The 26,728-nt window shown below is 33.4% G+C and overlaps 1 protein-coding gene across 9 annotated transcripts in view; it reads left to right on the top strand.

The window, feature by feature from the left end:
* Positions 1–26,728, top strand: part of GULP1 (GULP PTB domain containing engulfment adaptor 1) — a 450,623-nt gene that overhangs the window by 188,139 nt on the left and 235,756 nt on the right. For 8 of the 9 annotated variants that reach the window (XM_074302905.1, XM_074302894.1, XM_074302906.1 and 5 more), the window contains one exon: positions 2,018–2,139. The exons of the other annotated variant lie outside the window; for it this stretch is intronic. The gene's annotated coding sequence lies outside the window, so the exon portion shown is untranslated. The remainder of the gene's footprint in view (positions 1–2,017; positions 2,140–26,728) is intronic. 9 annotated transcript variants of the gene reach the window in all.

Raw genomic sequence — 26,728 nt, 5'->3', positions numbered from 1 at the left:
CCTTAGAGACTGGGACTGGGTTTTTTGTAATTGGTACTGATGACCTGAGATTTGTAAAGAATCTTTTGTTCTTTGCCCCTCAGTTTTCTATTGTTATCTTTCCTTTCTAGAATGGAAACTCCTTGGGGGAAGGGACAGGATTAAGTGGTAAACTTCCCAGTTACCATTCGATAGCCTCAGGCTTTTTTTATCTCACATTTTTAGAAACCTTATTTTAGAAACCCCAGACTGTGGAAAAAGGAGCCTAGGGGTTGGAAAGGGAAAGGGGAAAGGGACTACCCCTTGCTTGTGAGAACTTTTTCCTGCATTCATACTCAGACTCTTGATTGTTGCTACCACATACTCTTATCTTGTATTCCTATTATACCAGCCCAGAAAATTCTTGGTAAGTTTTTAGGTAATTTTTTTTTTTTTTTTTTTTTAGCATTGGAAAACTTGGAAAACTTTTATTGCTTTATTTTATTTAAATTTTACCTTGAGGGGGCAGCTAGGTGGCACAGTGGATAGAGCACCAGCCTTGAATTCAGGAGGACCCGAGTTCAAATGTGGCCTCAAACACTTAACACTTCCTAGCTGTGTGACCCTGGGCAAGTCTCTTAACCCCAGCTTCGGGGGGGGGGAGGGGAAATAAGTATATATATAAAATAAAATTTACCTTGATTTATGTACAAGCTCTTTAGAGAGTAAAAGGAAATTGTCTTAAGAGAACTTTTAAAAAATTCTTTAAGGGAAAGGACTATTGTGTGTGTTTTTGTTTGTTTGTTTTGTTTTTTCTTTCTCAGCACCTAACACAATATCTGGTATACTGTAGGTGCTTAATAAGGAAATAATTGATTAAATGTTGGTGGCTTTTTCTCTTCCACTGGCATTGAAAGAAAATGTTCTGCCACCAATCCTGAGAAAAATTTGACTTTATTGCAGTTTCATTTGAATTACTTCAAGTGATCAAGCTTTGGTGGAACAAGACTTAAACAGAGAGTAAGATGATTTCTCTCTTTGTATTACTTCCTGGAACGACTTATATTGCTCTCTTTTCTTTAGAAATAAAAATAAAACTTCAAAATCATAGTTGTCTCGGATATAGTTCTGGCCTAGTTACCAGGGGATTAAACATCCTAAACACCTCACATAGCAGTTTTAAGAGGAATAGAAACTATAATCCTATTACATTTATGTAGTTATCAGTGGTCTTTGAATTTCTGATTATCCCTGTCAGTCATCAGGGAGACTTTCTGAACTTAGCTAGTAAATAAGTCAGCTTTATCATGAAGGGTAATGCTGGTACTGATGATAACTGTAGAGCTGAGAGAATAGAGTGAGATTGAATTATCACTGGGAAAGCAAGAAAGATTGTAGAAAGAGCACTATATTTGGTTGGAATTTCAGCTCTGATGTTTACCAGTTTAGTAGTCTATCTTTTTTTTTTTTTTTTTGTTTTGTTTTGTTTTCCATATGTTAAATGAGAATAATAATGATTTCACTACCTATTTCAGGTGGTGGTGGTGGTGGGGGTAAAGCATTCATCCAAATGCATACAGGGTCAAGATACTGCTGATGTGTTTGATTAACAATAATGATAGCCTGTATTTACATGGTATTTTAAGGCTTTCCAAACCTTATGTATGTTATTTAATTTGAAAGCCCTTTTCAAACAATAAAAATGAATTGTTATTCTTATTTCCACATAACAAAAATACACTTTTCAGTGGTAATAAGAGAGGGAGTTGTGAATTGATGTAATTATTAACCAGGCAGCCTTATAACTTCACAGAAGTTGTTCTGACAAAAATGATTTGAAAAGCTTATGATTATAAAATTTGAATTTAATTTATAAGTATATTTTCTCATTAAATATTGGCTTGCTTATAACATTTCATTTGTTCATTTGTACACTTGTACATTCATTTGTATCTTTGCTATGTGTATTTTTTAATTAAAAATTTATCCAAATAGAATTTTTTTTCTGATAGCTATTGAGTAAAAGCTATTATATGCATATTTCATTTTTATTTTATAGTCACATGCGATATTGTATGAAAAATACAAGAGAGTACAACACTGGGAAAATGCTGCTATCAAATGTGATATAATCTATATAACATCTAGTATATCATATCCAATTGAATTTTGCATACTCAGGTAAGAATTATAAATTTTTTTCCTATTTTTGTTTTAAAGCTACTTAATTATGAGGAACCATTACTTCTGGAATTCACTTTACATGACAAGAATTTCATTAAATTAGGGATATTATATTGCATATTTTTTCCATTCAAACATATATTTCTACAGATAAGATTTTGAGATTCAAATTATAATTGAAGTCATTTTTAGTTCTACACATAAATTTTGTTTATTCTACTCTTATTTATGTGTGCTATCCATGGAAGTAACTTTAAGTTACAATGAGATGGACACTAAATTTACAATATTCTTGAATGTTTGTTAAAAGTACATTCATTTAACAAACATTTTTTGATGGTGCTGAGTGATCTTATGGAGATGAAAAAGTTAAAAGTCCTTCCCTTTGCATTATAGTATGTAAAATAAAAAATGAACATAAATAAGAGGGAGAAGCAATTTGTTATCTGAAATGATCTTGGTAGTCACTGAAACCATTTGAACTCAGACTAGGAGGATGAGCTGGATATAAGTGACATAGTTAAGTATTTGTAGGCTTGGAAAACTGAAGGCACAAAAAGTTAGAGGAAAACTACTAAAACATTCTGATATTGAATATAGTGTCATTGGGAATAAAAAAATGGAAAGCTAGAGAATGAAATGGCAAACCACTCCAGTATCTTTGTCAATATGATGAATTGTAAGGGGTTCTAGATTCCTAAAATGATGAAAAATCTCAGGAATAAGTGACTACATTCCTTCAGGAAGAGATGCTTCCTTATGTTGGAGGTTCACCCTAATTCAGGAGCAAGAAGGTGGTTTTATTAATCAGACCCCTCCCATGTACCATCTAGTCTCCTCCCACTTGTTCCTGATTAGTTAAGATCTGCTAACAGCATCTCCCTCTCCCCTTCCTGTTTTTTTAGATATTTCCCCCTCCCTTGTCATTCATTCCATGTTCAGAGGTGAAAACTCCAAAGGGGCAGTCTTGGTTAATATACAATTAGTCTATGAAACCGACTCTTTCCCAATTACCTTTGGCAGGTCATAGAACCCAACTAGTTTGAGCCTAATCAGGTAATGTGGTAAGATTGGTTAAAAAGAATACATGGACTCATTTCTGATTGGTTGAACCCACTTGTTAAGCAACTTTGTTAATTACTTTCAGAATACTAGGTCTCTGTGAAAAATGAATTGTTTTGTTACCCCATTCTGGGATCCATCTATCACATCAAGATAATTAAAAAAAAAAAAAGATAAAGAAGAATAGGAGGAGACTGAAATGACTGAACAACAATAACATAGGTGTATGCAAATTTTCGAAGGTTATTTCTGTAGCTTCTTTGTCCTTCTGTTTGTATTTCTGGGAAACAAAACAATTCCATTCAGCCTAGAAGCACCTGTTGTTGGCTGATTACAATGGTAGGTGTGCAAGTTGATTTATTATATAGACACATTTGCTCTCCTAGAGTCTACTAGGGAGATATGATACATAATCACAATTCAAAAATAATGCATACAATGCAAAATAATTAATACTGTGAAAGGTCTATTTTGGTCTTATCTTAGACTCAACAACCCCCACAATTGGGAAAGTCCACTTTTAGAAACCTTTCTCTCAGGCAGTCTCTAAGTATATGTCTACTACTGCCATTATCCCCTAAGGATTCTTATCATTTCACCATTGTATTTGGGGCATTCTTGAGAACTCTGATCTTTGAACTATTCTCAGAAACTTGAGGAAGAAGGTATTTAAAGCCTATGAATCACAGGCTAGTTGACTTTGTGTTTCTCCTTCAAGTCACCATTTTAATTTCACAACAGCATTTTACAAGTCACAAGGTGACATTTTGAAAAGAGAAGGGATATAATTGGTTTTGTTTCTAATTGTCTTTTGGAAATAAATTAAAGAAGTTCCTTTTTATTGCAAAAAGTTTTCAGGGTGCATACTGTCTTCCTAACTGAGGCTGTAAAGATCCACACCCTATAATCTCCTGACTGTGATTTGAGGAATTCACAAATTGGCCAAAGGCTATTGATCATAATCAGTTTCACCTATGTAAGACTTTAATGATAGAATAGTGTTACAGTGAATCTAGACAAAGGAATTTGAATTCATTTAATGGACAATAGTAAGTCTTTCAAGATTTTTAATACCATAACAACATTATCAGATCTATTTATGAAAAGGATTATTTTAACAAATCGCTTTAAGGGTATTAGAAGGGAAATGGAGAAAGCATTACATATTCAAAACATTCACATTTGTAATCCAGACTACTACTTTAATTAAATGGTGTTCAAACTGGGCTTTCTCTCAATAAAATAACCTTGTTCTACCTCAGTCACTTTTTGATCTCTAATGATAGTACACTTTCCATCAGTTCAGATCACAGCCATCTCAACCTATGACTTCTGTATATACCCTCCAGTGAATTTTCCAAAAAAGGCTCCCCCCAGTATGTTTGGGACCTTTGTTCATTTTTAAATATGGAACAGAAACCAGTGGAATATGGAGGATGCTCTGATTAATCTGTTACTCTTGTTATATGGTTAGGCCCTTTCAACATCCTTTTTGGGTCATACCATTCTCTGATTATATCCTTATCCACAGTATATAACTAATAATATATTGCAATCTGTTTATTCCCTGCACATGTCTGTCTCGTGCCTTTTGGACAAACTGCAATGTTAATTCTTCAGAGATTATAGTATTTCAGAAATACAGCATCACTGCAAAGTATATTTATGAATAGAATATGCAGTCTAAATATCTGGTCCAATATATACATATATTGTATTTAACTTATACTTTAACATATTTAACATATATTGGTCAACCTGCTATCTAGGGGAAGGGGTGAGGGGAAGGAGGGGAAAAGTTTAAACAAAAGGTTTTGCAACTGTCAATGCTGGAAAATTATCTATGCATAACATTTTTGTAAAAATTAAAAAAAAGAATTAATTAATTTAAAAAAATTCTAGTCCATCAATTTAAATATCTTGGACAGACAGTATGGATGAGCAAGCAGGACTGCCTTTGGGAAAATTTTCAGGATTTTTAATGATTCCAAACTTCTTGAAATGAATAATAAAAGAAATATGGATAAAAATATAATTCATATGTTTGTTTATGGAGTGTATAGTAATAGCAAATTATTTTCCTGTAAATTGATTGCTATTTGCAGACATTTGCATCTGATAAGTCTGGCTCTAAATAAGTATTATATTTGCCTTATTGTAAAAGAAATAAATTACAGTCTGAGAGCAAAGAATAACTTCTGAAGCAAAATTCACTTATTTAGGGAATCAGAACTTATAATTGTTTTACTGAAACAGTCTGATTTGTTCTTAAAGCATAGTTTAGGCAAAGAAAAATATGACTGGGAAAAAATGTACTATAAGATTGCAGTTTAAATATGAATAAAATGAGGAGGAAAAACATTTGTATTTAAGATCATAATTAAAGTTAACCAAAAAATGCTGCTCTTTAGTTAATAGGATTTGATAATTATCCATTAAAAATATTAGAGCCAAAAGATCCCACTGAGTACTGATTTGATTGAATGTTTTTATGAAATAAAAACTATTTGGAATAAGTTTATATCTGTACATTTAGTATAGGCCCTTTATAAATGTTTATTGAATTTAACCAAATGGAGATGTATAGTTCCCCTGCAACCCCTTGGGGTTCAGCACAAGAGTAGAGAGTTTTGGGGACTCTCTTCTGGTGGCGCAGAGGTTCTCTGTAAAGGAATTTACAGACCTGAAAACCTAGATTGATAAAAGGTTTATTATAGGAATTGGAAATAAATTTAGAAATCCTGACAGAGAGGCATAAAGTCTGGTTAGTGAAATAGGTGAGGATAAGGAGAGGATAACACTGGAAAAGAATATTATTCCAGCCGGCAGATCTATGGAAAATGGAGTTTTGCACTGAGAATGCAGTTCTCAGTGGACAGAAAGTCCTGGCAGCTGAGTAAGCCACCGAGGACCATCTGCAAAGAACTTAATTGATGGAAGTTTATTATATTGATTTTCTTGGTGGGGGTTGGGAAGCCCGAGTTGGGTGGCCCAAGCAAGTCAGAATGGGGCTGGGACAACCAGAACAGATCAGAACCAGTGGGTGCTGGGAAAGCCCAAGTTCGCTCAGATCCAGTGAGGGCTAGGACAAACCCAGATCTCCTATTGGAATTCAAAGGGGTGCTTTTGATGAGGATTTGTGAATCAAAGGCCCTAGCATCTTGGACTGATATACTTCATCCAGGAGGGGCTGGGAATCTGAAAGGAATCAAAGATCAATAGGAAATACAGTTTCTTAAAGGGACCACAACCCGCTTCAAGCAAGAAGGGGTGTTTTGTATCTATAACCTTTGCAACCTTTAAAGTATGATTCCATATATGAAAATCAGGAAATAAAAATTATGGTACACACCTCAGTCATTCGGTCAATAAGGATTTATTAAGCACCTACTATGTGCCAGGCAGTATGATAAATTCTGTGGATACAAAGAAAGGCAGAAGATAGTCCTTGTTCTCAAGAAGTTGACAATCTAATCATGCTCGGGTAATTAGATGTTTGGATTGTAAAATAAAGTATGACTGAGTCTGACAAGGTATAATGGTATTACAAGATATGAGGAACTAATCATAAAGAACAGTAAAGACTCCACGTCTAAAAAAGGTTTGGTTTCATAGAGTGCAATGTGTTATTGAGAGAGTATAGTGACAAGGTAGCAGGTAAGAGAGTGGTATAAAGTGAAGCATAACTGGAAACTGGTTAAAAATTAGTGGGAAACATTCATCCACAAGGACAATAATAATTCCAGGTTTGAAGGTAATGGTTTAATTCTTGTAGGGCACTGAGCTCTAATTCAGAAGAAGTAGGATTATGAGCAGGGTATAAAGTAAATATCTCCTCTAAACCTCTAGCACCTTACTCTGTTCACAGCAGGAACTTAATTAACAGAGTTTTGCTTAAAGGAACACCTAGAAATAATGTGATGGCCCTAGGTCACTTCTCCAGACTCACACTTGTGAAAACTTTAACCCTTACCTTGAAATAGCTTGAATTGGCCTGATGGAAATGATCTGGTAGTATTATCTCAGTCCCAAGTTCTCACTTAGAGAGAATGACTGAAAATAAATGTTTTTGTTTTTGTTTTGATTTGTTTGTTAATTAAGGTTTCTTGAAATTTGTCACATGAACTTCCTTAAAAATGTCTTTTTGGCAGGTACAGCTGGTATTTTATATAGACTAGTTTGTCTTTCCAAATGGACTATGTGTTAGACAAGTTGATCTGATAAGAAAGAGACCAAACACAGTTCCTTGTCTAACTGGTCAGATACCTTAGTTTGAATTGTTGAAGGCCTTTTGCACATCATCTTGATCTGTCAGCTTCCCCATTTTACTAATTTTTCCTTTCAAATTTATCAAATTATTTCAATTATGTTTGATGCCTTTCAAAATGTACTTTTTAACTCTTAAAAATTTGATATCTGTAATTTTCTGCCACAAATCATCAGGGATGAGATATTTTTCATAAACATTTTATTTCATGCTCTTAAAAATGTAAATTATTATTTAAACAAAAAACCAGTAAGAACTAGTTTATAATGAGCAATTTCATTGTAAGTAGCTTTTATGAAATAAAAATCAATTAACATTCACCCAAATCTGTACTTAGTGGGATCTTTTGGTGCCAGTATTTTAAATTGTGAATTATCAAATCCAATAATTATAGAGGCAATATTTTTTGGTTAACTTAATTGCAGTCAGAAATACAAATAACTTTTCTTCCTTTGATCTCATTTTACTCATATTTAAATTACAGTCTAAGAAGTATGTTTCTCTTCTAATTTTTTCATTTTGTAAGTTATGCCCTAAGAACAAATCAGACTCTTGAAAAAAAAAAATGTTGTTTTAATCAAATGATTATTTCAGTAAAAAGAAATAAAAGCCCCAGTGGCCTGAATAAGAGTTATTCTTTGCTCTTGGACAATAGTTTCTTTTCCTGAAAAACAAATATAATGCTTATTTAGGGCTAGGATTATCAGATACTAATAATTTCTTCAAATAGAACTACCTGCTATTACTATACACTCCATAAGCAAACATAAAAAGTGTATTTTTATCCATATTTCTTTTATCATTCCTTTCAAGAAGTTTAGACCATTAAAAACCCTGAAAATTTTTTCCAAAGGGAGTGCTAATTGCTCATCCCTAGTATCCGTCCAAGATATTTAAATTGATGGGCCAAATATTTAGACTGTATATACTATCCATAAATATACTTGCAGTAATGCTATATTTCTGAAATACTATAATCTCTGAATAATTAATGTTAAAATTTGTACAAAAGGCAAGAAGGAATGTGGAGGAAGTGAGCAAATTGCAATATAGGAATATCATCAGAGGATGGTATTCCCCAAAAAGAATGGGGTTTGGGAAGGCCATAATCATAGCAAGAATGACAGCTAACTTAGGAGTATCTTCCATATTCCACTGGTTTCTGTTTCATATTGAAAAATGAACAAAGTCCCAGAAATGTTAGAGGGAGCCTGTTTAGAGAATTCATTGGACGATATGGACAGAAGTCAAACAGATTGAGGCGAAAGACTCAGCCTTGAAGGAGTTTACTACCTAATGGGGTAAGAAAAGACAAAAAAGGAAGCTGGACATTATTGACTGTATCAATAACCAAACTAACAAAAATCATATGATTATCTCAATAGATGCAGAAAAATCATTTGATAAAATCCAACCTCCATTCCTATTAAAAAAAAAAAAAAAAAAAAACCCTAGAGAGTATAGGAATAAATGGAGTTTTCCTTAAAATAGTCAGTAGCATATATCTAAAACCATCAGCAAGCATCATAATGGGGACAAACTGAAACCATTCCCAATAAGATCACATAAATCCACATAAATCATCAGCATTTTTATGTATTACCAACAAAATCCAGCAGCAAGAGATAAAAAGAGAAATTCCATTTAAAATAACTGTAGATAATATAAAATATTTGGAAGTCTTATCTACTAAGGTAAAGTCAGGAACTATATGAACACAATTACAAAACACTTTCCATACAAATAAAGTCAGATTTAATCAATTGGGAAAATATCAAGTCTCATGGGTAGGCTCCACGAATATGATAAAAATGTGGTGCCATACCAATCAAAATCCCAAGAAACTATTTTACTAGAAAAAACAATAAAAAAGTTCATCTGGAAGAACAAAAGATCAAGAATTTCAAGGGAATTAATGAAAAAAAAAATTCTGAAGTTGGCATGCTAGACATTAAGCTATATTATAAAATAGTGGTCATCAAAAGCATTTGGTACTGGCTAAGAAATAAGGTACTCAGTCAATGGAATAGGTTAAGTTCGCAGGACAAAAAAAAATAGTCAATGACTATAGTAATCTAATAATTGACAATCCAAAGACCCCAGCTTTTGGGATAAGAACTCATTATTTGATAAAACTTCTGGGAAAATTGGAAATTAGAATGGTAAGAACTAGCTATTGACCCACACCTAACACTGTATACCAAGATAAAGTTGAAATGGGTTCATGATTTAGATATAAAGAGTGATATTAGAAGCGAATTAGGAGAATATAAAATATTTTGTGGAATTTGTGACCAAAGAAGGATTGGAGCTCATTATTGAACACAAAAAAGATAATTTTTATTAAAAAGTTTTTATACAAACAAAACTAATATAGAAAAGACAATACAGGAAGCAGTAAAGTGGGAAAATTTTTTACATTCAAGGGTTCTGATAAAGGCCTCATTTTTAAAATATATAGAGAATTGACTCAAATTTATAGGAATTCAAGCCAAAAATGTTTGTGGCAGCCCTTTTTGTAGTGGTAAGAAACAGGAAATTGAATGGATGCCCATCAATTGGAGAATGGCTAAATAAATTATAGTATATGAATTTTATGGGATATTATTGAGCTCCAGCAGGATGATTTCAGAGAGGCCTAGAGAGACTTACATGAACTGATGCTAAGTGAAATGAGCAGAAGCAGGAGATCATTATACACAGCAACATCAAGATTATATGATGATCAATTCTGATGGACGTGGCTCTTCTCAACAATGGAATGATAATTGCATACATATTTATATAATTATCATGCTCCATAAGAAAAATCTGATCAAAAAGAAAGAAAAATGAGAAAGAAAATAAAATTCAAACAAACAACAAAAGAAGTGAAAATGCTGTTATTCTCCATACCATGTTCCCACAGTACTGGGTGTAAATGGCTCTTTCATCAGAGGATCATTGGAACTGACCTGAATCATTTTGATTTATATATTTTACCATGTTTAACATAGATGGAATTTCTTGCCAACCAGGGGAGGGGTGGAGAGAAAGGGTGGGAAAAATTAGAACACAAGGTTTTTGTAAGGATCAATGTTGAAAAATTATCCCTGCATATGTTTTGAAAATAAACACTTCAATTAAAAAAAAAAAAAAGTCAGTTAATCTTGTCTGAAAAAATTAAAAAAGGAAGCTGGAAAAGGGAAGAGAGTAGTGCATAAGGGATTGCCCATGTTAACATGAAGTGAAGATAGAAAACAGAGTAAGCTGAAAGACCAAATCCTGCCCTTTATTATTAGATTATATGTTATATTACATACTATTTATATTATTATAAACCTTTATAAGGATTAGGGAAAAGTTTGGTGCTCTAACCCCAATCTTTGAATTGGAGGGGAGAGGAAGCTGAGGAAAGGTGGGAAGGTATTGAACATGCAAGGTTGATCTGCATCTATTTAAAAAGTAATCTTTAGGGCCAGGACTATTTCATTTTTATATTTGCATTCCTAGAGCTCTATACAAAATAAAAACTTAATAAAAATTATTTATTTATTAATTCATGTTGAAATTTCATTGATGTAGCCACTCCCTGATTGTGCAAATTGTTATCCATCTATGCCTTCTTTCCAATGGGCATTATTCTTTTCTACAGTCTACTTTAAATCTTTGTTTAAGGATTTACCCAATATGTCAAAAGGCTTCCTAAAAGTTTTAAGAAAAGTTTGTAGGTATGGTGAGGCACTTAAACATTTCATTGTTTTTTTCATCAGTATCACTACATGACTGACCCATTTCTTTTTCTGATCATATACTTCTTGGATGATAAACCTTTTTGCCAATTCTTGCATATAAGGAATTTTTATATGTAACATGCCCTAATGCTTAGCCTTAGCCCAGATACATAATCGATGCTTAAAAAATACTTGTTTTTTAAGTTTAATTAAATTTTTTTTCTTAGTTACTTGTATACAAAAGTTTTTTTTGTTTGTTTTTGTTTTTTTAAAGAAAGCATTTATTTTTCTTTCTTTCCTTTTTTTTCTTTTTTTTTTCTTCCTTTTTTTCCCCCTGAGACAATTGGGGTTAAATAATTTGCCTAGGGCCACTGCAGCTAAGAAGTATTAAGTGTCTAAGGTCAAATTTGAACTCAAGTCCTCCTGACTTCCGGGCTGGTACTCTATCCATCTAGTGCCATCTAGCTGCCCTAAATGTTTCTTTTAAATTTTGAGTTTCATATTCTCTTCCTTCCCCATTCCTTGGAATTTGATATTGATTATACATGTAAACATTTCCATATTAGCCATGTTGCAAAAGAAAAAACTTCCAAGAAAAATAAAACTTAAAAATTATGCTTCTACTTATATTCTTATGCCACCAATTCTTTTTCTGGAGAATGGTAGCATTTTTTATAACAATTCCTTCAGAATTGTTTTGGATCATTGTGTGTAACATGCACTCCTGGCAGTTACAATTACTAGTCTGCCCTAGGCCCAACAGAGTACCTTTGACCACTGACCTTTGCAGTGTCAACTCTACCCGGCTCGCCTCCTCTGAGGCCTTCAAAGGTCTCTGGCCACGATCTCTTGAATCTATAGTTTAATAACCGGTAGCGCGCTCAAGAACAGCCACGTATAATCTTAAAAGTCTTTATTATACCTACTCACATAATGCCCTGACTTGATGCCCTGACTTGTTGGTTCCCTAGTGAACACCTGATCAGAAGACCCTTGTGTTCACTACCAAACTCCTTACCTCTCTGGGCTATCCGCTTGGCTCAGGGAGCCAGGTTAAAGAGAGCAACTGCTGTCAGCAGTGGGCTTATAAAGGGCCTGTGAGGTCACACACACAGCCAATCAGCGAGAGTCACCCATTACGAAGCTATCTCAATATGGCCAAGATCCCACCTACAGGGCAGTCCTAATATCCACAGATATTACTTCCTGGGGCACTCAATCTCCCATTGCACTGTGTCCACCCATTTAAAGGGCCCTTACAATTGTGTTGTTGAGAATAGCTAAGTCATCTTTGACCCAGCAGTGCCAATACTGGATTTGTGTCATATTAACTGGATATATATACCAAGGAAATCATAAAGGAGGGAAAAGGACCCACATGTGCAAAAATTTTTGTAGTAGTTCTTTCTGTGGTTGCAAATTAGTAGATGCCCATCAATTGGGAAATGGCTGAATATGTTATGGTAGATGAAGGTAATAGAATATTCTATGAAAAGTGATGAACAACTTGATTTTGGAAAGGGTTGGAAAGATTTACATGAACTAATGCTGAGTGAAACAAGCAAAACCAAGAATACGTTATATACAGAAACAGCAAGATTGTGCAGTGATCATCTAGGAAAGATTTTGTTCTTCTCTGTGGTTCAGTGGTCCAAAACAATCCCAATAAACTTTGGAAAGAATGACATCTGCATCCAGAAAAAGCATAGTAAAAATTATAGAGGTTGAATGTAAATCAACACATGCTATCATTTCTTTTTTATGGTTCTTTTTCTCTTCTGTGGTTTTTACCTTTTGTTCGGATTTTTTTCTTTCAACATGACTCATAAAGAAATGTAGTACTAAATATAAAGTAAAATTTTAAAAAGAGAGAGAATAGCTGTCATTCACAGCTTTTCATTGAACAATATTTCTGTTGCAGTTCCAATATTCTGGTTCTGCTCATTTCACTTTGCTCAGTTCATGTAAATCTTCCCAAGTTTTTCTAAAAGCATTCTGATCATCATTTCTTAAAGCATAATAGTATTCTATCACAATCATATAAAATAATTTTTTGAGTCGTTCTCTAGTGGATGATCATTGTCTCAGTTTCCAATTCTTTGCCACTGGAAATAATACAAAAAGAGCCGCTATAAATATTTTTGTACAAACAGGTCCTTTTCCTTTCATCTCTTTGAGATACAGACTTAGTCATAGTTGGTTGCTGTTTTTCTTTGTGTTTAAAGAGGGCCAAAATGATAGCACTATTTCCAAATCAAGGTACATTATGCACTACAATGGTTAATTAAACTAATTCAAACCCAGAAGGTTCTATTACAGGCCAGGTACAAATTGCCCATATGAACCTTTGGAGTAGAGATATCTGTAAATATAAGCATCTCTTTTTTCTTTTGAGTTACTACAATTCTGTTTTGCCCATAAAACATGTCTCCCAATCAATACCAGTGTTCTTCAGAGAGACCTTGAAAGTGCCCTTGTATTAATTCTTCTGACTTCAGTATGAGCACTTGCTTTGTGTGAGTTCTCCATAAAGTAGTCTTTTAGACAAACCTATGTTTGACATTTGAATAAACATGTCCAACCCATTGGAGTTGTGCTCTCAGTAGTAGAGTTTGAATGCCTGACAGTTTGCCTTGCCAGGTGATTTTCAGAATCTTCCTAAGATAATTCAAATGGAAGTGATTCAGTTTCCTGGCATGGGGTTGATATACTGAAAAGGTTTCATGGGCATAAAACAATGAGGTCAGCAGAGTGGCTTTGTAGACCTTCACTACAGGAGGCAGGGAATAACTCTTCTCTCCCACACTTTCCTATCGAGCTTCCTAAACACTGAGCGAGCTCTGACAGTGCATATGTCAATTTCATCAGGTATGTGGACAACCCTGGCAAGAATATTGCCAAGATAAAAGTACTTATGCATAGAATTCATAATTTCTCCATTTGCTATTACCAGTGATTCCACATGTGGATGTTGTTAATGCTGGCCAGAGAGAATCACTATTTTCTTGGAGTTAATTATCAGGTCAAAGTGGCATCCAGTCAATTCACATTCTTGCATCTTGCATCTCAGCCTTAGATATTGAGTGCACAATTATCTATATCTATATCTATATCTGTATTTATATCTATGTATATGTATGGTATTGCTGGGTCAAAGAGCATGCAGTCTTAAAGTTCTTAGGACATAGTTCTAATTGTTCTCTAGACTGGTTGGATTAGTTCATAACTTCACTAAAAATTCTTTAGTGTCTCAGTTTTCCCAAATTACCTCCAACATTTGTTGTTTCCTTTTGTGTCATATTAATCAGTCTTATTAGTACTTTAGAGTTACTTTAATTTGGATTTTTCTAATCAGTAGTGAGTTAGAGCATTTTTTCCTCTGAAAATTTCCTGTTCATATCTTTTGGCTATTTATCAATTAAGGAATGACACCTTCTCTTCAATTTGACTCAGTTCTCTAAATATTTGAGAAATAAAGCCTTTATCAGAGAAATTTGCTGTAAATTTGTTCCCCAGTTTCCTTCTTTCCTTCTAATTGTGTTTGCATTGGCTTTGTTTGTGAAACCTTTTTTAACTTGATGTTATCAGAATTATCCAGTTTTTATCCCATAATACTCTTTATTTTTTCTTCAGTCATAAAATTTTCCCTTATTTATAAGTCAGACAGGTAAAATTTCATGTTTTCCTCATTTGCTTATATCACCTTTTATCACTGAATCATATCTATTTTACTTTACCTAGGTATTTGGTGTGAGACATTGATCTATACCTAATTTGTGCCAAACTCCTTTACTATTTAACAGAAATTGCAAGGAAAACTGTAAATGCTTATTCCAAAATCTTGTCTCTTTAGGTTTGTCAAAAACTAGATTTTCTGTGGTCATTTATTCTGATGTGTATTGTATTTCTAAAATATTTTTGAATAATAGAGTTAATGGTAATCCTTGCTTCATTCCTCATCTTACAGGAAAAGCTTCTTGTTTATCCCCATTACAGATAATGCTTACTGATGGTTTGTGATGAATATTACTTATTGGTATTACTGGATTATAATCTCAAAATGACTGAATAATAGCTCTTCTAATCCAAGGCAAATAATTTAGCATTGCAGCAATCCAAATTTGTGAATTGATGCTTAAGAAGCCAATGTTTTATCAGTTCTCTGAAGACCTAAACATCTAGAAATAACAACAAAATAAATTCTTACTTCATCATGGCGAAATGGAATGCTAAAATAGATAATTGGAATAACAGGTAATTTTGGCTTGCAGTACAATTTTTTTTTTTTTTGGTGTGCTATTCTTTTTTTTTTTTTTTTTAAGTTTGTTGTACAAAAGTAATCAGGAACAATGACTAATGGAGGTTTCTCAAGACAACTTGCTAGTTATAGCATTTTTTTTTTTTTTTTTTTTTAGTAATCCAAAAGGCAACTCTACATATGGATATCACCAGGGAGTAAATATATAAATGATAAATGTTTGAATATACATTTTGCAACCAAAGATGGAAGAGTTTTATAGAGTCAGTTAAACTCAAATCATGATTGTCTTATTGCAAATTTAGACTAAAATTGAAGAAATGAAAGAAAACCACTAGGCCATATAGGTATGACCTAACTAACATTCTTTATGAATATGAAGTGGAGGTGATAAATGGGTTTAAGGATTAAATCTGATAGGTAGACTGCTTGAAGAACTATGACCCGAGCTTTGCAATAGTGTACAAGAATCAGTAACCCCCCCAAAAAAAAATTCCAAAGAAAAAGAAAAGCAAAAAAGCAAAATGACTGATGAAGCTTTACAAATAGTTGAGGAAAGAAGAAAAGGGAAAGGGAAAGAAGAAAGGGAAAGATATATTCAACTAAATTCAGAATTCCAGAGAATAGCAAAGGAGAGATAATAAGGCTTTTGTAAATGAGTAAAAATAGAAGAAAACAATAGAATAGGAAAGCAAAAGGTCTCATCAAGAAAATTAGAGATACCAAGGAAAAGTTTCATGTAAAAATGATCATGATGAAAAACAATGGTAGATATTTAACAAAAGCAGAAGAAATAGATAAAAAGCACACACAAGAACTATACAAGAAAGATCTTAACATCACCATTATGGTATAGTTACTGATCTAGAACCAAACTTCCTGGAAAATGAAGTCAAGTAAGCTTTAGGAAGTATTGCTAACAATAAGGCGAGGAGAGGTGATAGAATTCTATCTGCGTTATTTAAAAACCCTAAAAGATGATGCTGTTAAAACATTGAGCATAGTATCCTACCAAATTTGAAAAATTCAACAGTGACCACTGGACTGAAAAATATCAGTTTACTTTCCAATACTAAAGAAGGGCAGCTCCAAGGAATATTTAATTATTGAACAATTCCACTCATTATATATGCCATCAAGTTATGCTTCAGATTCTTCAACCTAGGTTTCAGCAATATGTAAACTGAGAATTGTTATAAGAGTACTCTGGTTTTTGAAGAGGCAGAGGAATTAGAGACTTAATTCCCCCAATTATGGAGAAAGCGGGGAAGTTCTAAAAAACCATCTGCCTCTGCTTCATTAACTACACTTAAGTCTTTGACTGTATATCACAACAAAATGTGGCAAGTGCTTAAAGAGATCAGGATACCAGATAAAAATGATCTAAGAAGATTGTATGCACATCAAGAAACAATAATTTGAACTGAATTTGGAATAACAGATTCATTTAAGATTGGAAAAGGAGAACAACAAAGATGTATATTGTCACCCTATTTATCCAATTTATATAAGTAGCACATCATGAGAAATGCCAGGCTGAGTGAATCAAAAGCTGGCAGGAGAACTATCAGCAATTTCACATATACAGACAATATTTCTCTGGTGGCAGAAAGTGAAGAGGAATTAAGAAGTGTGAGGGTGAAAGAGGACAGTATAAAAGCTAGTTTGAAGCTTAACATTAGATAACTAAGATGTGCGACTAATCTAATCATTTCCTGGCAAATGGAGGGGGAAAAAATGGAAGCACTGTTAGATTTTATATTCTCGGGATCAAAGATCACTGCAGATAGTGACTGCAACCATGAAATGAAAAAAACCACTTGATCCTTGGAAAGAAATCTGTGGCAAATCTGGATAACATATTTAAAAGTAGAGCTATCACCTTGCTGACAAAGGTCTATATAGTCAGAGATATGCTTTTTCCCAACAATAGCATATGGCTGTGCGAATTGGAGTTTGAGAAAAGCTGAATGCTATAGAATGGACATTTTTGAATTGTGCTGGAGAAGCTTTTGATAGTACCTTGAACAGCAAGAAGATCAAATCAATGAATACTTCAAGAAATTAATTGAGGCTATTCACTATAAGGTTAAATAGTGAAGTGGAGGCTTAGATACTTTGGCCACATAATGAAAGATATGAACCGTTGGGAAAAATAGGAAAGACTGAAGGCAAAAGGAAATTTTTCAATCTTCCTGTTAATTTTTACTAGTATTTTATTGAAAATTTTTGCATCAATATTTGTTAGGGAAATAAGTCTATAGTTTCTTGTTTTTTTGTTTTTGCTGTACCTGATTAATTAATTAATTTATTTACTTATTTATTTATTTATTTTTTTTACATTAAATGTTTGGTAGAATTCATTTGTAAATCCATCTGGTCCTGGGGATTTTTATTTGAATTCAATTATGGCTTGTTCATTCTCTCCTTTCCCCCTTTTCCCTTCTGCCCCCCCCCCAATTAATGTTTATTGTTTCATTTCAAAGAGGATATAGAAAGTAAAGAGTTAGTTATCTAATAACTGTATGTATTTACAGTTAAGAGACTCACACAAGAAAGCCCATAGACCACTTCTCAAGACAATTGGAAATGCTGAACACTCATTCAGAAGTTTAAGTTCTAAATACGGATTTCTTTATCACATGGTTTTCAAATCTTGAGGCTTTACTCCTAAGACCATGAGAAGAGGGTAAGAAGGACTTACATATACCAACATTATTTGTTGTCCCTGAAAAAACTAGCAAAGGGCAGTTCCATATCAGAATGCTCTGCATAAGACTGGAGAGTTTATCTACACCACAGTACCAAAGTAAATTTGCATTTCTGTCCCTAATATTTCACAGTCAACTTACCAAGTATGTTGCCAAAAGCCAATCATCTACTTAGGAGACAATGCTAAAAATCAACTGAGCAAATCAGCAATTCCAGCTAAGTCTGATTCCACTGAAAATGAGACCAAGCACAAAAATACAATAGGAAACATACATTTGCAAAAGTCCATGGAATAAAATGTCTTGTGAAAGTTATGTTTCCCTTCCCTTAAACTTAAGAGTGTGAAAGTTGTCTTGAAAAACATTGGAATTAAAATAAGGAAGAAATACAGAAAGAAAGAAATGTTTGCCATAGAGAAAGGAGCTCAAGATAATTCATAGGTAGATTTAGGTTCATTAGGAAAAAACAAAACTGTTTGTGGCTTTGTGGCTTCTGAGAAATGTGTTTTAAAAATTTTTTAAGCTAATGCTTTTTATTTTTTAAATTAAAAAAAAAACTTTTTTTTTTCTGCTTCCAGTTTTGAACCCACAAGTTTGTTGAAACCTCTCATATATTAGAATATGATGCTATTTCTTCTGTTAATTTGGACAAATTATACTTTTTCAAATATTCATCCATTTCACTTAGATTGTCAGATTTATTGGTGTACACTTGGGCAAAAATCTCCTAAAAATTGGTTTAATTTCACCTTCATCAACCCTTTTCATTTTTTGGTACTTTAATTTGTTTTTCTTCTTTCTTTTTTTAAATCAAATAAATCAGTGGTTTATGTTTTATTTTTCATAAAATCAGTGCCTCAATTTATTTTTTAGTTCAATAATTTCCTTTTAATTTTATAAGTCTCTCCTTTAAATTTCAGGGTTTCTGGTAAAATGTTTCATTTTAGATTTTTAATTTTTTTTTTCTATTTTTTTAGTTGCCTATCCAATTCATTGGCTTGTTTTTTCTCTATTTTGTTGATATGTATAAAATTTCCTCTTAACTACTATTTTGGCCACTATTTGGAGTATTTGTCTAATTGTTGTTGTTCTCTTTAGTGAAATTTTTAATTATTATGATTTTTTTTATTTTAATGTTTTTATTTACTAGATATATGAATGGGTAATTTTACATGAACAATTGCCAAGTCTTTTGTTCTAATTTTTCCCCTCCTCCCCCCCCCATGGCAGGTTGACCAATACATGTTAAATATGATAGAGTATAAATTAAATACAATATATGTATACAACATGTCCAAACAGTTGCTTTGCTGTACAAAAAGAATCAGACTTTGAAATAATGTACAATTAGCCTGTGAAGGAAATCCAAAATGCAGGCAGACAAAATTAGAGGGATTGGGAATTCTATGTAATGGTTCATAATCATCTCCTAGAGTTCTTTTGCTGGGTGTAGCTGGTTCAGTTCATTACTGCTCTATTGGAAATGATTTGGTTCATCTCATTGTTGAAAATGGCCACATCCATCAGAATTGATCATCATATAGTATTGTTGTTGCAGTATACACCAATCTCCTGGTCCTGCTCATTTCACTCAGCATCAGTTCATGTAAGTCTCTCCAGGCCTTTCTGAAATCATCCTGTTGGTCATTTCTTACAGAACAATAATATTCCATAATATTCACATACCACAATTTATTCAGCCATTCTCCAATTGATGGGCATTCACTTAGTTTCCATTTTCTGGCCACCACAAAGAGGGTTGCCACAAACATTCTTGCACATACAGGCCCCTTTCCCTTCTTTAAGATCTCTTTGGGATACAAGCCTAGTAGCAACACTGCTGGGTCAAAGGCTATGCACAGTTTGATAACTTTTTGAGAATACTTCCAAATTGCCCTCCAGAATGGTTGGATGTATTTGCAATTCCACCAACAATTTATCAGTGTCCCTGTTTTCCCACATCCCCTCCAACATTCTGCATTACTTTTCCCTGTCATTCTAGCCAATCTGCCAGGTGTGTAGTGGTATCTCAGAGCTGTCTTAATTTGCATTTCTCTGATTAATAATGACTTGGAGCATCTTTTCATATGATTAGAAATAGTTTCAATTTCTTCATCTGAGAATTGTCTGTTCATATCCTTTGACCATTTATCAATTGGAGATTGGCTTGATTTCTTATAAATTAGAGTCAATTCTCTATATATTTTAGAAATGAGGCCTTTATCAGAACCTTTGACTGTAAAAATGTTTTCCCAGTTTATTGTTTTCCTTCTAATCTTATCTGCATTAGTTTTGTTTGTACAAAAACTTTTCTATTTGATATAATCAAAGTTTTCTACTTTGTGATCAATAATGACCTCTAGTTCTTCTTTGGACATAAATTCATTCCTCTTCCACAGGTCTGAGAGGTAAACTATCCTATGTTCCTTTAATTTATTTATCATCTCATTCTTTATTCCTAGGTCATGAACCCATTTTGACCTGACCTTGGTATACTGTGTTAAGTGTGGGTCAATGCCTCATTTCTGCCATATTAATTTCCGATTTTCCCAGCAATTTTTGTCAAACACTGAGTTCTTATCCCAAAGGCTGGGGTCTTTGGGTTTGTCAAACACTAGATTATTAGAATTATTGATTATTTTGTCCTTTGGACCTAACTTATTCCACAGATCAACTAGTCTATTTCTTATCCAATACCAAATGGTTTTGGTAATTGCTACTTTATAATATAATTTTAATGTGATACAGCTAGGCCAACTTCATTTGATTTTTTTTTTTTTTTTATCATTAATTCCCTTGAAATTCTTGACCTTTTGTTTTTCCATATGAACTTTGTTGTTATTTTTTCTAGGTCATTAAAATAGTTTTTTGGGATTCTGATTGGTATAACGCTAAATAGTTTAAATTAGTTTAGGTAGTATTATTTTTATTATATTTTCTGGCCCTATCCAAGAGCATTTAATATTTTTCCAATTGGTTAGATCAGACTTAATTTGTATGGAAAGTGTTTTGTAGTTTTGCTCATATAGTTTCTGATTTTCCCTTGGCAGATAGATTCCTAAACATTTTATACTATTGGTAGTTACTTTAAATGGAATTTCTCTTTGTAACTCTAACTATTGGATTTTGTTAGTGACATATAAGAATGCTGATGATTTATGTAGGTTTATTTTATATCCTGCAATTTTGCTAAAGGTGTGGATTATTTCTAATAGTTTTTTTAGTAGAATCTTTGGGGTTCTCTAAATATACCATCATATCATTAGAAAAGAGTGATAATTTGATTTCCTCATTACCCACTCTAATTTCTTTAATCTCTTTCTCCACTCTTATTGCCAAAGCTAACATTTCTAATACAATATTGAATAGTAATGGTGATAGTGGACAACCTTGTTTCACCCCTGATCTTAATAGAAATGGTTACAATCTTTCCCAAATACTTATGATGCTTATTGATGATTTAAAATAAATGCTACTGATTATTTTAAGGAAAAGTCCATTTATTCCTATACTCTCAAGTGTTTTTAATAGAAATGGATGTTGGATTTTATCAAATGCTTTTTCTGCATCTATTGAGATGATCATATGGTTTTTGTTAGTTTGGTTATTAATATGGCCAATTATATTGATAGTTTTCTTAATATTGAACCAACCCTGCATTCCTGGTATAAATCCTACTTGATCATGATGTATTATCCTGGGGATGATTTTCTGTAATCTTTTTGCTAATATTTTATTTAAGATTTTAGCATCAATATTCATTGGGGAGATTGTTCTATAGTTTTCTTTCTCCATTTTTAACCTACTTGGTTTGGGTATCAGTACCATGTCTGTGTCATAAAAGGAATTTGCTAGGACTCCTTCATTCCCTATTTTTTTTCAAATAGTTTATATAACATTGGAGCTAATTGTTCTTTGAATGTTTGGTAGAATTCACCTGTAAATCCATCTGGTCCTGGAGATTTTTTCTTAGGGAATTGATTAATAGCTTGTTCTCTTTCTTTTTCTGAAATGGGACTATTTAAACAATTTAATTCCTCCTCTGTTAATCTGGAAAGCTTATATTTTTGGATGTAGTCATCCATTTCATTTAGGTTATCAAATTTATTGGCATAAAGTTGGGCAAAGTAACTCCTTATTATTTCTCTAATTTCCTCCTCATTGATGGACAGTTCCCCCTTTTCATTTTTAAGACTAGCAATTTGATTTTCTTCTCTCCTTTTTCTAATCAGATTTACCAAAGGTTTATGTATTTTATTGGTTTTTTAATAAAACCAACTCTTGGTTTTATTTATTAGTTCAATAGTACTTTTACTTTCATTATTATTAATTTCTCATTTTAATTTTAGAATTTCAAGTTTAGTATTTGGTTGGGGGGTTTTAATTTGGTCTTTTTCTAGCTTTTAAAGTTGCAAGCCCAATTCATTGATCTTCTCTTTCTCTATTTTCTTCAACTAAGCCTCTAAAGATATAAAATTTCCCTTTCTTACCACTTTAGCTGCATCCCACAAATTTTGGTATGATGTCTCATCATTGTCATTATCTTGAGTGAAATTATTGTGTCTATAATTTACTGTTTCACCCAATCATTCTTTAAGATGAGATTATTTAGTTTCCAATTAACTTTTGATTTATTTACCCCTAACTTTTTGTTGAATGTAGTTTTTATTGCATTGTGATCTGAAATGAAAGCCTTTACTATTTCTGCCTTCCTGCATTTAATTTTGAGATCTTTATGTCCTAATATATGGTCATTTTTGTATAGGTTCCATGAACTGCTAAGAAAAAGTATACTCCTTTCTGTCACCATTCAGTTTTCTCCAAAGTTCTACCATACCTAATTTTTCTAATATTCAATTTACCTCCTTAATTTCTTTCTTATTTGTTTTGTAGTTTGATTTATCTATTTCTGAGAGTGCAAGGTTGAAATCTCCCACTATTACAGTTTTGTTGTCTATTTCTTCTTGCAACTCTCTTAACTTCTCCTTTAGGAAGTTAGATGCTATACCACTTGGTGCATATATATTTAGTATTGAAATTGCTTCATTGTCTATACCACCCTTTAGCAAGATATAGTTTTTTTTTTCCTTATCTCTTTTGATTAGATCAATTTTTGCTTTTGCTTGATCTGAGAGAAGGATGGCTACCCCTGCTTTTTTGACTTCACTTGAAGCATAATAGATTCTGCTCCAGCCTTTTACCTTTACTCTGTATGTATCTCACTGCTTTAAATGTATTTCCTGTAAACAATATATTGTAGGGTTCTGACTTTTGATCAAGTCTGCTATCCATCATCTCCGCTTAATGGGAGAGTTCATCCCATTCACATTTACAGTTAAAATGACTAATTCTGTATTTCCTTCCATCATATTATCCCCAGGTTATGCTTTTCTCCTTTGCCCTTCCTGAACCCCTTCCCCAGTATTAAACTTATGAGCCCCACTTGCTTCTCACAGCCCTCCGTCTTTAGTATCCCTTCTTCCTCCCTTTAAATCCCTTCCTCTTTCTTGTTCTCTTTCCTTATTACTCTTTTACTTTTCCCTTTTCCTCTCCCCCTTTTTAATGAGGTAAGAGAGAATTTTCTGTAAAGCAATATGTCAATTATTTTCTCTTTGAGCCAATTCTGATGAGAGTACAAATCACACAATGTTCTTCCCCCTCTCTAACTTCTCTCAGATATGATAGGTTTTCTTTGTCTCTTTGTGGGTTGTAGTTTCCCTCTTTTTATCTCTCCTTTCCCCTTTTTCTTACACTATCCCCTTTTTTTGTTATATCATTATCATTATATCATATCATATATATCATATATCATTAAAATCAAATTATACATGTAGTCTTAATGTATGTCCACAACAGAAATACAGTTCTCAAGAGTTCCTTTTATCTTTTTCTGTGTCACTTAAGTCCTACGACTGGAGATCAAATTTTTTGTTTAAATCTGGTTTTTTCCTTAGAAATATATGGAATTCATCTGTTTCATTAAATGTCCATCTTCTTCCATGGAAGAAAATGCTAATCTTAGCTGGGTAGTTTATTCTTGGCTGCATTCCAAGTTATTTTGCCTTTCAGAATATCATATTCCAGGCCCTTTGATCCTTTAATGTGGAGACAACCAAATCTTGAGTGAACTTTGTGGCACCTTGGTATTTGAATTGTTTTTTCCTGGCTGCTTATAAAATTTTTTTCTTAGTCTGAAAGTTCTGAAATTTGGCCACAATGTTCCGTGGAGTTTCTTTTTTAGGGTCTTTTTCAGAAGGTGTTTGATGAATTCTTTCAATGCCTATTTTACCTTCTGGTTCTATTACCTCTGGGCAGTTCTCTTTGATGATTTCTGTAAAATAGTATCTAGGCTCTTTATTTCATCATAATTTTCGGGAAGTCCAATAATCCTCAAATTATCTCTCCCAGATCTATTTTTCAGGTCTGTCATTTTGGCAAGTAGATAATTGACATTTTTCTCCAGATTTTCATTTTTTTGGTTTTGCTTGACTGATTCTTGGTGTCTCAATGAATCATTCATTTCTGTTTGTTCAGTTATGATTTTTAATGAGTTATTTTTCTTCATTAGCTTTTTTTACTTCTTTTTGTATGTGTCCAATTGAGTTTTTAAATGAGTTGTTTTGTGCTATGGAATTTTTTTCCATTTCACTAAATTTGTTTTTAGTGAGTTATTTTCTTTTTCCAATTCACAAATCCTACTTTCTTGGGAATTCTTTATCTTTTCCATTTCACAGATCCTACTTTCCTGTGATTTCTTTACCTTTTCCAATTCCCTAACTCTGTTTCCCTGCACTTCCTGTGAATTCTTTACCTTTTATAATTCACATTTCAGGAAGTTGTTTACCTTTTCTAATTCACATTTCAGGACATTGTTATACTCTTGCATAGTTTCTCTTTCCTTTCCCCATTTTTCTTCTAATTCTCTTTTTAGATATTTAATAGTCTTTTCTAGGAGAGCCTTATTTGGGGTATTGTTTGGAGGTTGTCTGCTGTTAGTCTCCTTGGGGTTTCACCCCGTTCTTTTTCTGCATAGAAGCTGTCAATTGTTTTCTTCATTTTTTTGCTTTTTTTTTTTTTTTTTTTAAGTATTCAGGGTCTGCCCTCAGTGCAAGAAGGTTACCAGCTTCCCCTACAGAGCAAGGATGGGTTTATGGACAGTATCTGTTCTCTCAGTGGGCTGCAAGGAAAGGCTGAGCTGTGGGAGGGCTTTGGGAAGAGCTCCACATGGAAGTGAGTAGGTCTGGGTATCACAGGCTGGACTGTGTAAGTGCCCTGGGAGGAGCCCATTGTGAGGATTAGTGATCACCTTAGGGGTAGAGGTTAAGGAGCAAAAGTATCACTGCCCCCCCCCCCCCATCTCCTGTTTTGAGTATTAGCAGTTGTCCTATCCCTCACTGTACCAGAAATGTCTCTGCCTGGGAAGCATAGTCAAGCTTGGGGAAATTCTACTACCCCAGGCGGAGCCCCTCACTGTGCAAATGAGAGGTTGCCCCAGGCTGTGCCCCTGCTGTGTGTGACTGCCCTCAACCAAAGCCCCTTGCTGCAGAATGCTGCAAAGAGCTGTGTTATGGTCTGTGCCGAATCAGTTCTGGTCCTGGGTGAGTGCAGCCAGATCCTCTCAGGTTTTTGGTGTCCCTCAGTGTACCCACTACCCCAGGCTTCAACTTCTCTGCTGGTCCACTTCTCCACCACTGAAGCAAAGCAGTCAGGCTATAGCAGAGAGCTCTATGTAAACCTTCCAACCTCAGAGGCCATCCCTGCTATGCGCTGGTCTACTCCCACCACCTCAGGTCAAACCTTTTCTGGTAATATTCCAGATTCTCTTCTGCTGGGAAGTTGTTGTACTTCCAAACTTCATGGGTTTGCCAGTCAAGTGCTATTTGTGAAGTTGAATTAAATAGTTGGTAGAAAGGGAATGAGAGAGCTTAAAAAATTCCATGTGGCTTCTCTGCCATTTTGGCTCCATCCCAATTATTTCTATGATTGATTCTTTGACTCATTCATTCTTTAGAAGTAGATTATTTAATTTGCAATTAATTTTAATTTACATTTTCACAGGTTTTAATATAATTTTTATGGCATTATGACCTGAAATAAGTGCATTTAATATTTTTGCTTTTCTTCATTTGGTTGTGAGGTTTTTATGCCCTGCTACATGGCCAATTTTTGTGAAAGTTCATTATGCAGTTGAGAAAAAAGAATATATATTTTTTCTATTTCCATTGAATTTTTCCAGAGATCTGTCATATTTAACATTTCTAAAATTCTGTCTATCTGCAATACTTTTTTCTTGTTGTGATTAGATTAGTTCTGAAAAGAAATCTTGAGATCCTCCACCAGTATAGTTTTACTATCTATTATTCCATGTAATCGATTGAATTTTCCCTTTAAGAATTTGCATACTATGCCATTTGGTGCATGTAAGTTTAGTTTTGATATAACTTCATTGTCTATGATAACTTCCCTGTTTATCTCTTTTAATTAGTGCTATTTTTTGTTTTTTTGTCTGAGATCATGATTGCTAACTCTTCTTTTTCTTACCTCAGCTTAAACAGAATAGATTCTACTTCAGCCC

This window comes from Sminthopsis crassicaudata, chromosome 3 (genome assembly GCF_048593235.1).
Source record: "Sminthopsis crassicaudata isolate SCR6 chromosome 3, ASM4859323v1, whole genome shotgun sequence".
Classification (NCBI taxonomy): domain Eukaryota; kingdom Metazoa; phylum Chordata; class Mammalia; order Dasyuromorphia; family Dasyuridae; genus Sminthopsis; species Sminthopsis crassicaudata.
Note: the sequence above shows the minus strand (reverse complement) of the source record. Positions and strands in the feature narration are given on the sequence as shown.